The sequence below is a fragment of the Schistocerca americana genome, chromosome X (assembly GCF_021461395.2).
Source record: "Schistocerca americana isolate TAMUIC-IGC-003095 chromosome X, iqSchAmer2.1, whole genome shotgun sequence".
NCBI lineage: Eukaryota > Metazoa > Arthropoda > Insecta > Orthoptera > Acrididae > Schistocerca > Schistocerca americana.
In genome coordinates this window covers 512,451,885-512,466,835 of record NC_060130.1, presented here as the reverse complement: position 1 = coordinate 512,466,835, position 14,951 = coordinate 512,451,885, and positions in this window count along the sequence as shown.

Sequence of the window (14,951 nt, the reverse complement as noted above, 5' to 3'; positions counted from 1 at the left end):
GTTTCATATAGTAGATTGTAAACTGGTCTTCTGCTGCTTCCAAACCTATGTTATTGGATGCACCCTGTGGACATCGTGATAAAGCATCTGCTAATACATTCGCTGGTCCTGGTATGTGTGTAATAGTGAAGTCAAATTCTTGTAGTATTAACATCCATCTGGCAAACCTCCCATGAGTTAGTTTGGCGGATAACTGAGATTCTAATGCTTTGTGGTCAGTGTATACTTTTGTTTTTCTTCCGAATACGTAGTATCGAAAACGTTGGGAGCCCCATACTATGGCCAATGCTTCCAGCTCCGTGACTGAATCGTTTTTCTCGCTTTTTGTGAGTACCCGACTGGCAAATGCAATTGTTCTATATGATCTTAGCCCTGCCTGTTCGTATTCTTGGAATAAAACAACTCCTAAACCTGTTTTCGCGCTATCAGTGGCCATACAAAAATTTTGTGTTCGATCAGGATGTGCTAAAATCGGTGCTGTTGTTAGTGCGTTTTTCACTTTTAAAAATTCTTCATTGGCTTGTTGATCCCATACCCATGGCGTGTTTTTTCCAGTCAATGCACATAGGAGTGGTGTTGCGAGAGAGTAGATCCAAATAATTTTTTTATAGAATGCGGTGAGACCTGAGAGTTTTCTTATTATATGGAGTACAGAATTCTTTGATTGCCGTTAGTTTTTCTGGGTCGGGCGTTACGCCTTTCTCGAAAATTATGTGTCCTAGAAATCTGACCTCTCCCCTCCCAAATTGGGATTTTGTTATATTTACTGTGACCCCATGCTTTTTCATGATCTGTAAAAACTGATTTAATGGGTCGTTGTGATGTTCCCAAGAGGGTTCTGCTATAATCACATCATCAACATAACAAGTAATTTTTTGTAAAATTTCAGGACTGAGTGTAGTATTAAATCCCCTAATAAACGCTGCTGATGATATGTTTAAACCAAATGGCAATCGTTTAAACTGGTAATATCTACCGAATACGATAAATGCTGTAAATTTTCTACATTCTGGGGCCAATTCTATTTGCCAGAAACTACTCCGTAAATCAATTGATGAAAATATCTTAGCATCGTGGAAGTTTTGTATCAATTCCTCTAATTTTTCTGAGCGATCTGTCTCAGTGGTTATGATTGTGTTGATCTGTCTGGAATCAAGCACTAACCTGATGCTCCCATCTCGTTTTTGTACAATACGGAGTGGGCTGTTATATGTGGAGGTAGCTGGTTCAATAATATCGTCATCTAACATTTTAGATATCCCCTGGAATTCTTTATTCCTGTAGCTTAATGGGATTGTATAGGGTGGCACTCTAAATGGTTTGTGCTGTTTTACTTCAAACTTGTACTGAAAATGTTTAATACTGCCAGTATCAGGTAAAAATACCTCTGCTTTATCTCGTAAAATACCCTCTAATTCTCTTTTACTGTGTTCCGAAATACCTTGAACTTCTTGCAATTTTTCGTCGATTTCTTTATGGACTTCTAACATGAGGTGAGGCGATTCCCCCTTTTGTGCATACCATTCTAATTCTTCATCCTCTTTATCTCGCGTCATTCTTAATTGTTTGTTTATAACTGGTATTTCTTCTAATTTTAGCTTTTGCTCAAAGAGAAGTGTGACATTCCCGAATGTTACGCTACCTTGCCCCATATCTATTATCGCTCGTCTCTCATTTAAAAAATCTGCACCTATAATCAAATCTACAGTTAGTTTAGGTATAATCACGAAGTTGGCTTCGATCTTTTGGCCTTGACACGAAAGAGTTAACCTTGTTTGTCTCGTAACTTCCGCAGCATTGTTTCTAATAGGACCTCTTACTTTAATCTTACATGTTTTCAGAACTGGCAATTCCTCATTGGCATTACGCTGCATGAATAAATTTTCTGAGATCGCAGTCAGTTCACTTCCGCTATCAATTACAATATTGACTGGGATATGCTTTACTATGGCCTTCACAATTGGTTGAATTTGAAAGGGTTGGTTCTGTTCTTCTTCTTCTTCTAGCATCAACGAATCCTCCACTGAATCATACATGAGTCTTTTTAGGAATTTCCCTTGTGAATTCGAACTTCCTGTAGGATAAGCTTCGACTGCTACTTCTCTCTCTTTTATTTCCTCTTCTCTATTTCTTCCTTCATTTATGCTTTCTTCAACATCCTCTACTTTTTCCTCATCCTCGTCTATCTTCTCCTTCTTCGTCGCTACTTCCACATAATCGCATCTAAATGCTCTAATTATGGCTTCATAACTTCCTTCATTATATACATTGGGTTGTGTGCCCACTCGTAACTTATTTTCAACTTCTGTCGACTGCGCATTATCCTCATTGAATTCGCTTTCCCTGGTTTCCATCTCAAATAGCTCTGCAATACTCATTACTTCGTCCTTTCCTCCTACATTCGTTGTGCATGCCTCTGGTAATTCATCTTCTTCGTCAGTGTTCTCCCAATTAATTTCGTCCCAACAAGATATTGTTATTTTCTTGTCTTCGTTTTCATCTGGTCCCTGCGGATTTGTTTCTTCCTTCTTCTCTTCTCGTCATAAGGTTTTTACTTTTCTGTTCAAGGTGCTGCAATTGTCCTGGGTCGGTGCGTCATTCTCTTTGGCATGGGCGCTTAGCTGTCAATTCGAACGTTTATCGGGGTTTGGTGGTCTTACCTCCACCTCTTCTATCTGTATTCTCTTTTCTTGTTCAGCTTGTTGATAGTGGTTTCTTTGTTGATAATTCGTCGGTCTATTGGTTCTCCAGTACCCGTTCCGGTTGTCGTTATTCCCTCTGTAATAGTTGTTGCTGTTCCTGGGTGAATTATAGTTATTGCCATATTCTCTTCTAAATCCATAACCGGTTTATTGTTGAAATCTATTGTCGTTTCTTGGTGCGAAGTTATCACATGGTTCGTAATTATTGTTTCTTCGTACTATGTCTTGTGGATTCCACTGCTTTTTGCTTTCGTTTTCACGTGTGCTTCGTCTTTTTCTTGCGTCATCTTCCGAAAATACGAACTCTAGTTCCCTTAGAATACCTTCAACTGCTTCGACGTCATTGCCTCCGCGACCTACTAATGATTTCTGGTATTTCAATGGTAACTTCATCGCGCATAATTTACTCAACTCTCCGTCACTGTATGGTACATCTAAGCATTGATTTTTCTTTGCCATTAATTCGAAAAATTTCACGGGACTCTTCTCTCCTGAATTTTCAAAATATGGGTTCTGTAATAATTCGTACTTCACTCTGTTCTGTGCTTCGCTGGACCAATATCGTGAGAGAAACTTCTCTCTGAAATCTTCGTACGATCGGCATGACGCTGCAACATTCTGCATGGTTTCTGCGACTGTTCCTTACATGTGTGCACATACAAAGTCTAATTTGTGTGCTAGCGCCCAGTGTTCTGGTAATCCTACTCGGAATTGATCAATAACAGTTCGTGGATGTAATGAGTTTCCTTCTCGAAAGTGTTGAAATTTTCTGACTGTGAGGAAATGATCGTTGTCGTACTTCGTCATAGTTCCATATGAAATTCGCGATTCTTCGCCACTTTTGTTTCTGGTCATTTCTCCCGTCGTTCTTTCCGGTTGTGATAGATACATTGGAAATTGTCAACTGTAACTTTCGCCTATCCTTGCGAAGTATCGTTGGAGTGGTACGCAATAATTTTCTTCCATCGGTTGTGAACGTGTAGCTGAATGCGTTGCACTGTACTCTTCGCGACCTGGCTTTCCATTGTCAGGTATTGGTTCGGTATCTTGTCTGGCTAACCTTGCTGCTTCATTGCACGATCCAAACTGTCTTTAAACATACATTTGTGGTTTCACATGTGTTTGTGATGACGTTTGTTCATCAAGAATTTCGAAACGTGTTTGTTGCTGTGCAGGCTGTCTGATTTCACGTATGTTACTTTCCACCTGTGATTGGAATCGCAAATGCGTAATATCTTCGTTAATTGCTTGTTTTTCCGGTGCTGTTACAGATACGGATGTGGTTGCAGACCTTGTGCTTGTTCGATCCTGTTCACTACGCTCTTCAATGGTTTGTAACAACTCTGTTCGCAATTTCTGAAATTGTCGCTTCGTTTGCGCTTCTATTTTGACTATGCAGTTATCATATCTTTTCAGCGCTGCTTTTCTGATACGTTTGTGTAACACACTGTTTTCAACAACTTCACGCGCTGTACCTGCTGCTTGTCTAGTAATTTCGTTTATCTGTTTCTCTAGTTTCTTGACTTCTTCGTGGGTGTTGTTACGTAACGTTTTGATCTCGTCCTGAATGTCATTACGCAATGTTTGTACGTCCTCTTGTACCTTGTCAATGTCTTTTCTCAATTGATTGTGACCTGTTATTAAGTTTCCTATCACTTCTCGAGATTCTTTTGCCTCGTCTTCAATATGACTTAGGTGTAACTGAATTTTTTTGTTTTGTTCTTTAATCTCACGCATTTGTCTCGTGGTTTCTGTATTCTGAATTTGAATTTGGTTCGCTATGTCTTTATTTTGCCTTGTCATGGTTTCCGCAATTTGTTGTAATAATTCTGTCAGATTGATGGGTCCTATTACGTTTTCTTCCGACGTCCTACGCTCTGTGTTTTCGCCCAAGTGTTGGTTCGCAACCGATTGCATTGAACTGTGCTGTGACACGTTTCTGCTCGCATTCCTTGTACTCTGTGGTGAGGGAGCTCTGATTACTTGTACTATGGGTTCTACGTATTCAAGACGCAAGTTACAATCCTCATTGACTGTCTCTCTACTTTCCTGCTCCTCTGTCGTGTACTGACCTAGGTTTTCTGTGCCTTGACGTACATTATCCTTGTTATGGTGCGTTATATGTCCTATTTCTCGCGATACTGCATCGTCTGTTGTACTGTCCTCTATTTTCTGTCCATCTTCATACTGGGTCTCTACCTCAATTCGATCAAGGTCTCGATTTTCCATTGCTAATCTTTCCGAATCCCTTATTTTCTGTTTTAAAAGCAATTCACGCGCCCTACTTCGAGTCAACATGCGCTCATACGATCTCACGCGTTTCATAAACTTTTTGTTCACACGACTTGACACTTATTATACCCAAGACTGACAATCCATTCACTTACTTGTTGGGTCAGAACCAACTTGTCAACGATGTATCCGCCACCTGTGCGCTTGCGTTGAGGAGAAAAGTTAATTCTAACAATTTTTAAAATTTATAACTTAATTATGCTATTGTCTCTGCTAGAATGTCTCACTATCTATCGCTGCAGCTACCGTTTTCAACTATTTATGCCTTTCAAAAAAAATTTTTTTATTACGAAAATTTTTAACAGGATATTTTTCTGACCAAGTTAGGCATGTGGTCGACCATCAATCATGGCATTTTACCATCCTGCCAGGGTCGCCATTTTCTAACATTCTGCGTGGTTTCTTTTTGTTCTATATCGTGTCTCCCCACCACTTTCGCGCAACGACGCTCTGAGCGTGTTTTTTAGGGAATTGACTAGTCTGAACCTGGGACCTGTTGCTGGTAAGGAGACGTCAGACCACACATGACATGTAGAGTTCAGAAGAGTTCAGTGAGACTAGCGATGATATAACCAAATACTTAATGATTTCAGCGTCAGCTCCACTGCACTCCCTGTAAAAGAATATTAATACTAACTGAATTTAGTGGAAGGGGTTCAAGGCTTTCCTATTTTTAGTTAGCTGGTAAAATAACGTCGAAAGAGCAGTTAAGTTTACCACTGGAAATTTTATTCTACTCACAAAACATTGTTTATAAATTGCACTATTGATAAAAGGAAATGTTTTAATACAGGATGGTAAAAACCAACTGCGTTCAACAAAAATGTGAACGAATATTCCCTGAATGGGTTTCCAAGTTCTACAATGGATCTAAGGATGACCTATGCCATATCACATCTATAATCTAGGTTTAAATTAAGTTTCACGAAAGAGAAAACTATCAAAATTGTCTACAGTTACTCTCAATTATCTTTAATTACTTATCTAACTTGTCGTAAATTACAGTGGCTGATGTGGCTTCTCAATAACTATATAACAGAAAAATCATCACGTTTCAGATTTTTACTTCAAGTGGCAAATGTGAACACCATGAGCTTTAATTGACGATCGACACTAGTATTACGCAAAAAGGGGGTGTAACAGATGAGACTTCTGCAGTTCTGAGTGAAGCTTTATGCGCTGTTATGCGGCATCACGTACGTTCATTACCTTGTCGGTGTTCGTCAGGGGGTGGCGAGCAGCACAGCTCTGCTCACTCCGCCATCTTGGAAGCAACTCTCCTCTAACTTCTCCTTACTACAATTTACCGAAGTTGGTTTAAAAAAACTATCTGGCTGTGTTTTCATCTGACCAATCAGGGTCTCAATGTTAACCTTAAGCTCCGCCTACAAAAATTCTGTCAATCAAATGAGAAACGTTAAATTTTTCGTGGTGGGGCAATGTTTTCAAAGTTTGCAACGTAACAGAGACGCGAAAAAGTCTCACGCTAAAACTTGCAGCTGGTGTGGTCCTTTTAGTGTTATCGTAAGATCTATACTGTTCTTCTGGAGGGCTCTATCTTTTAACATGGGCTAGGGGTGGTCCTGACGTAACAGAGACGCGAAAAAGTCTCACGCTAAAACTTGCGGCTGGGGTAGCCCTTTTTGTGTTATCGTAAGATCTATACTGTTCTTCTGAAGAGCTCTAGCTTTTAACATGGGCTTGGGGTGGTCCTAGCGGTTAGCTGGCGACATGGGTGTCCATCCCTTATCGTAGGGCCTTCTAACTTAACACGGTTCTGCTCTCGGCTTCTGTTCTCGTTTCTCCCCTCGGAACTGCGTCTATTTCACGGTGGGAAGGTATGACATGCATTTAGGCATTTTTGTGTTAGTCTGTGGTATTCCATTTGCTCACTCGTTACTTGTATTACTTTGGTTAATTTAATGTCACGATTTATTCGTAGCTATGTGACATACTACTGGATTTGCTTATCACGTCAGGGATTTCATGGAAGGTGTTGGATTTGCCTGACACCTTACAATGTTTCCATATGATGCCGTAGTATTACTCCAGGATAATTAAACGAAGCTACAGGCTGCATAAGCTTACCACCAGTTATTTAGTTGTATATAATCTGGTTACTTCTCTTGTTTGTGAGCACTTATCCACATTTAATTGCCATACTACATAGCAAGTGGATGTACTGTTTTACATCATTCGTCGTTCTGAGGCTTATCGACAAATATTAAAGTGGAATATTGGACAAAAATAAGCAAACATTAAAAAGTAACCCATATTTATCTCAAAACATACAGTAATATGTTTCTTCAAAATATATGTGCGTAGTATATCCTATGGAACAGATGGAAAAAGTTTTGTAGCAAATCAGACTTAAAGCTCAAAGTTGTTGTGCATGGTACCTTCAGGGTACGAGTCTATCCAAGCATCATGAGGCAATGCGTACTGCTTGCCAACAGGGTACCTTTTGGGCTGCTGAAGGAATTATTCTTGTGTGGGAAAGGCTTATTGTTGTTGTGATCTTCATTCAGCAAACTGGTTTGATGTTACTCTCCATGCAAGTCCATCCTGTAAAAATTTCTCTACATAACTTCTGGAACCTCCATCCATTTGAACCTGTTTGCTTTGCTCACTCCTTAGTCTCAATCTACAACTTTTACTGCTCTCATTTGATTTGGATGAAATGGGTCCTCTGAGATGTTCGTCATCGTCTGCTGTTGTCATCGTCATCGTCAGTGAATGACACCAAAAGCTGTAGGCTGATCGTATGCAGTACTAAGTAGGCGATTTGCAATGTCCTCAAGGCAATGCACTACCCTGTCGCACCAGAACTGTCTAAGCATAGTTTGAATAACATTGAATAACAGTCTAAGGACACGAGAGCGCTTGTGCGGCTCACCAGTTCAGCTGACGACGGGCGTGCAGGGCGCCAACACGCTACGTGGCCTTTTGTTGTACCAGGTTTCCTTGAGTTGTGGGCGGCTGTTGAGGAGTTATGAACCAGAATAGCTCTGTAATTGGTTTGGCTTCCCGTGATACTCATTTAATCACACCTCGTCGCCTTAATCAGGTCGAAAGAGGGTGCTATGTATTAGTTCCTAAGGATCTCTAATTCAATTGCTTGGGAGTCTTTTGTCTTTAAGTCCTTCAAAAATGTGTTCTAGAGGCGTTTGAGATTCTCTGCAGAGAGGCTCCTTCATCTTTACGGGAGCTTGTTCCACTGCTGAAGTTCAGATGCTAATAAATAACAAAGGTTACGAAAGATCTGTCTAAGGAGATCATTCAGGTTAATTTGCCTATTATTTGTGGGTGACATGGCATTGGAGGCTTGATTTTAAGATCCTGACAAGTAAGTTGGTCCGTTGACTTCTTCGGAAAACCTATGTTTAGTCTGTCTATAAGATTCCATCAGGTAGTACCCGAAAACGAAGTTTCATGGAATACGGCTTCTGGCAAATTACTGAAAGTATGTCTGGATAACTCATTAACTAACCTTACTTACTTCACAGTGATCTTTAATGGAAGTACCGCGTAGGACTAACAGTTACTTCCACTTTTACTTGCTTGTCATTTAACCATTGACACTGCAAACAGTGTTAATGCCGTTACTCTTACCACTAGTCACCAAGTACCGTATCCACTGAGCGCAGAGGCTCCACGCATTGCAACAGAGCGAGAGGGGTTGTCTGAGCAGCAGGCGTTAGGTGGAGGCACAACTTCGCAGTTCCTGTCGAGCGTACAGAGGCAGCTGCCTTTGACATACTGTTTTGCAGCGCCAAACACGTGGATAACATCAGATTTTAGTCGAGTGTCTTTTCGAACGCCGGGTATTAAGGAAGCCTCATGACCCGACGACAGCTGAGCAAAGCGAGAAATCAACCAGGAGTTTAGCAGGCGAGTCAGTCGGTCTAATTTCGGGGCCAACGTTTTGTCAGCTAGTACGACGACAGCCACTGGACTACAGGCTGCACCCGTTTTTGATGGCTGCGCCCAGCAGATGATCGCTTCGTGAATGGAACTACTTGGAAGTGTAACATGATTAGAACTTTGATACAAAGCGATTACTAGTCGGTGCTCTTCATGCAACAGTTAAGCACTGTATATACGCTGAGGTGACGACAGTCATGAGATAATATCGTGCGGGACTTCCTTTTAACCAGCGCAGGGCAACAACCCAACGTGGCATGGACTCAACAAGTCGTTGTAACTTCCCTCCAGAAATACTGAGCCATGCTGTCTCTATAGTTGACCATAATAGCGAAAGTGTTGCAGGTGCAGGATTTTGTGCACGAACTGTCCTCTCGATTATGTCACTTAAATGTTCGATAGGATCCATGTCGAACGATTTGGGTGGCCAAATCATTCGCTCGAACTGTCCAGAATGTTCTTGAAACGAATCACGAACAATTGTGGCCCGGTGACATGGCGCAATGTCATCCACGAAACTTCCATCGTTGTTTGGGGAGATGAAATCCATGAAAGGCTGCAAATGTTCTCCACGTAGCCGAATATAAACATTTTCAGTCAATTATAGGTTCAGATGGACCAGAGAAACCATTCCATGTAAACACGGACTACACCATTATGGAGCAGCCACCACTAGTTTGCATAGTGCCTTGTTGACAACTTGGGTTCATGGCTTCATGGGGTCTGCACCACATTCGAACCCTCCAGTCAGCTCTTACCAACTGGGATCGGGACTCATGTGACCAGATCATGGTTTTCCTATCGTCTGTGGTCCAACCGACATGAGCACGGGCCCATGAGAGGTGCCGCAGGCGATATATTGCTGTTAACAAAGACACTCAACTCGGTCTATTGTCGCCATAGCTCATTAACGCCGAATTTCTCCGCATAGTTCTGACTGATACGTTCGTCGTAGGTCCTACGTTGACTGCTGCAGTTATTTTATGCAGCGTTGATTGTGTGTTAAGACTGACAAATCAACGCAAACGCCGCTGTTCTCGGTCGTTCAGTGGAGGCCGTCGGCCACTGGTTGTCCATGGTGAGAGGTAAATCTGTTATTACGGGCACACTCTTGACGCTTTGGGTCTTAGAAAATTGAATTCCCTAACGATTTCCGAAATGGAATGTCGCAAGCGTCTAGCTCCAATTACCATTCTGCGTTCAAAGTCTGTGAATTCCCGTCGTGCTGCCAAAATCAAGTCGGAAACAGTTTCACATGAATCGCCTGAGTACAAATGACAGCTCCGCCAGTGCACTTTAGTAATTTTTGTAAATGTGGGCTGATGATCTTGCTTAACGGCAAGAAAGATCTATTGAAGGTTTAAATTTGAACTTCATGTTTAATGTACGAGTGACATCCCCTTTCCGAATCATTTCTTTAAAGTACAAAGAAAATTTTCAGCAAATTTTACTTATAGCGGCCTTCGGCGTGTAGCTATGAGGTTACAGTTTCCTCAACACTGCTTTTCTGTGATCTCGTAAGTAGCTGCAGTCAGGAGTTTTACGTGCGAAGATCTACCGCTGTAAAGAGTTAGGTGAACAAAAATTATAAGAGAAATTGCATTCAGCAGCAACGTATAATCCGTCGCAATTGGTGCATCGCATCGCACGCACGTAAAATCCGTCTAATACTAACAATTACTAAGCATATGTTACTTTTAATCATTAAAAACATCAGCGTACATCAGAAGTAAGACCAAAGGTTTGCGGGCAATATTCACGAAATGCAGATGATTATTTAAAAAGGGGGAGGGCCGAACAGTGCACACCAACAACCGAATGTGCATATATGACACTGTAGATAACGGTTTTTATCGAATATGTATAAGCTTTGACCTTATTATTAGTTGTGGCTGAAGTTTTTTGTGATCTGTAACACGAGACCTAGGTATACGCATAGTTATTCTTGTCCCTTTGACTTGGTTTAAACGTCTGAATTGTTCATTCCTGTTTATGATCATTTTCTTCACTTTCTTCACATTTCATATAGATATTCAACCACACACGACGCTTTGTTACAGATTGGTTAAGTTTATGTCGTCTGTAACCCAAGGTTTAGGTCATCTGTAACCCATGTCTATGTTACATTTATGTCACCTGTAGCCTGAGACATAAATCTGTTGCATTCATGTTTTGTTATTGACCATTAACTGTATGTCAATATGGGATGCAGTAGCTTCATACGGTTTTTTTTTCTGTTTGTTTGTTTTGCGTGGTTAGCTGAAACGGAAAAGGTTTTGATCTAATTCTTATAATCAGTAAACCGGAGGTTGATGTCAACTGTAGCCTGAGGCACAAGTTCTATTACAATCACATTTTACTGTTGACTAGTACTATATGTCGGTATCTTACATAATTCCATGCTATGTTTTCGTTGTATTTGTACTTGTATCAAAATTTTTGGTGCATATACCAGGCGTATTCGGGAAATAACGTCCGATTAGGCGCGAAATGGAAACCACTGCGAAAATCCGATGGAACTTTGTACAAACGTGTTGGGGAGTGTGTTTAGTGTGCCTGTCGATAGCTTCTCGTCGCTATTTTCAGTTCAGAGCGCAAAGTGATCACGTAGAAATGCCAAAACAACAGTGTATTCCGCCAAGTATGGGGATCTGGTGAGAGATTTCGCCTGAAGCTATGCAGCCCACATAACACAAATGTCATGCGTTTCTTTATTCAAGATAATTTCTAGCCGCATTCTGCTGGGGCAATGAAGACGCTCCTGCAGCGTTTTCGATAGGAAGTGTTTGATCACCCACAATACAGCTCTTAATTGGCTCCCTCCATTGTTCATCTCTGTTCACATGAACCGCTGGCTACGAAGACAACATTTTGGGACAAACAATGAAAGGTACACCAGCGTAGAGAATTGGTGGAAAGCACAGGCGGCTGCTTTCTGTGACGAGGGAACTGTAAAGTTTGTAAAACGCCACGACAAATGTCTAAGTCGGAGCGACGACTGCTTAGAGAGGTAGCTGTAAGGTGTGGCTAACTGTTACGAATAAAAATTTTTTGATTTTCACTATGGTTTTCATTTTTCGACCAGTACCTTACATTCCGAACAGCCCCCGTATAAAGTGTTTTACGTCACTGTCTCCTGCATATGTTAAGGAGAGAGTGGAATGGTAGAGAGACAGCTTGAAGGTGGTTCATTGAACCTTCTGCCAGGCTATTCATTGTGAATAGCAGAATAATCACTTAGATTTGGATGTAGATGTATTATGTATGTCCGTTTATTCTCGACCAATGTATAGGTCTACATCATTTACTTCAGTTTGTTATACAGGTCATTACTGGTCATAATTTTTATTTAATGACTACGTTATATACTGATTTAATAACAAATTTCATTTAGATGTGATTTGACGGCACAACTCAGTGTTATTTTTTTGTGAAAAGAATGGCACTTTATATCTCATCACAAATATGGAGTTATTTCATTACGTAACTTGGATGACAAGTTCTTTTATTGTAATTACTAACTACACATGGGGTTTTTTATACACTGTTACTCTTAAGCAAAAAAAGTTAGTTTAGAAGACATCAATTTTGTGACATACGATTTATTGGATTGCCATGTTCTACGAAGTAACGTCATTTAGATTAGTTCTCCTTATGCTCTACTCTATATAGTTCGATTGCTTATAGTAAAAGCAACATGTTGCCAACATTGATATAGTCTTGTATTAATTGTACTCGCTGACTTCTTCCATTGACAATAGTAGAGATTGTAATATACAGGGTGTTTCAAAAATGACCAGTATATTTGAAACGGCAATAAAAACTAAATGAGCAGCGATAGAAATACACCGTTTGTTGCAATATGCTTGGGACAACAGTACATTTTCAGGCAGACAAACTTTCGAAATTACAGTAGTTACAATTTTCAACAACAGATGGCGCTGCGGTCTGGGAAACTCTATTGTACGATATTTTCCACATATCCACCATGCGTAGCAATAATATGGCGTAGTCTCTGAATGAAATTACCCGAAAGCTTTGACAACGTGTCTGGCGGAATGGCTTCACATGCAGATGAGATGTACTGCTTCAGCTGTTCAATTGTTTCTGGATTCTGGCGGTACACCTGGTCTTTCAAGTGTCCCCACAGAAAGAAGTCACAGGGGTTCATGTCTGGAGAATAGGGAGGCCAATCCACGCCGCCTCCTGTATGTTTCGGATAGCCCAAAGCAATCACACGATCATCGAAATATTCATTCAGGAAATTAAAGACGTCGGCCGTGCGATGTGGCCGGGCACCATCTTGCATAAACCACGAGGTGTTCGCAGTATCGTCTAAGGCAGTTTGTACCGCCACAAATTCACGAAGAATGTCCAGATAGCGTGATGCAGTAATCGTTTCGGATCTGAAAAATCGGCCAATGATTCCTTTGGAAGAAATGGCGGCCCAGACCAGTACTTTTTGAGGATGTAGGGACGATGGGACTGCAACATGGGGCTTTTCGGTTCCCCACATGCGCCAGTTCTGATTATTGACGAAGGCGTCCAGGTAAAAATAAGCTTCGTCAGTAAACCAAATGCTGCCCACATGTATATCGCCGTCATCAATCCTGTGTGCTATATCGTTAGCGAATGTCTCTCGTGCAGCAATGGAAGCGGCGCTGAGGGGTTGCCACGTTTGAATTTTGTATGGATAGAGGTGTAAACTCTGCCGCATGAGACGATACGTGGACGTTGGCGTCATTTGGACCGCAGCTGCAACACGGCGAACGGAAACCCGAGGTCGCTGTTGGATCACCTGCTGCACTATCTGCGCATTGCCCTCTGTGGTTGCCGTACGCGGTCGCCCTACCTTTCCAGCACGTTCATCCGTCACGTTCCCAGTCCGTTGAAATTTTTCAAACAGATCCTTTATTGTATCGCTTTTCGGTCCTTTGGTTACATTAAACCTCCGTTGAAAACTTCGGCTTGTTGCAACAACACTGTGTTCTAGGCGGTGGAATTCCAACACCAGAAAAATCCTCTGTTCTAAGGAATAAACCATGTTGTCTACAGCACACTTGCACGATGTGAACAGCACACGCTTACAGCAGAAAGACGACGTACAGAATGGCGCACCCACAGACTGCGTTGTCTTCTATATCTTTCAATCACTTGCAGCGCCATCTGTTGTTGAAAATTGTAACTACTGTAATTTCGAAAGTTTGTCCGCCTGAAAATGTACTGTTGTCCCAAGCATATTGCAACAAACGGTGTATTTCTATCGCTGCTCGTTTAGTTTTTATTGCCATTTCAAATATACCGGTCATTTTTGAAACACCCTGTATTTTAATCTTTGGTATCATACTCTTTGATGATATTAGATTATCTGTGTCTTTGATGACCTTTACTTATTTACTATCAACAGTCTTTACGCAACCTGTTATATAGTGGATTGTAACCTGCTTCTGTGATTTATGACATTAGCCAAGTAAGGTGTATTTTACATCCACTATTGAACGTCGTCGTATTTGGTATGCTGATGATTCATTTATGGATAGAAGGCACTTTTGATCCAACGGATGTGCTACTTTTGTAAGTACTGATTATGATTTTGACGGACGTAAGTATGATTCTCAGACTTTTCCTTCTTTTTGTCTGCTTACACCACGTATGTTTGTATGTGGGTTGTTGTTTAGTCCCAGTGATGATAGTTGTAAGAAAAAAATCCGATTAAGAATAAAGTTGAATGAATGCAATTAATGGCTATAAAATGTTCTTCTTCAAATGTTTAACGGCGATTGGAAGTTACACGTGTAAAGTAAATCTGAAAATGCTATAAATGTATGTTTGCTCCCTTTATTACTACATTCCTATGGAACACAATCTGATCTTCCCTGAGGTCAGGTTCTACCAGTTCTTTCTAGTCTTCTGTGAATAATTCCTATCAATATTTTGCAGCCATAACTTATTAAACCGACAGTTCGGTAATATTCACATCTGTCAGCACTTGCCTTCTTTGGAACTGGAATTATTCCGTTTTCCTTGAAGTCT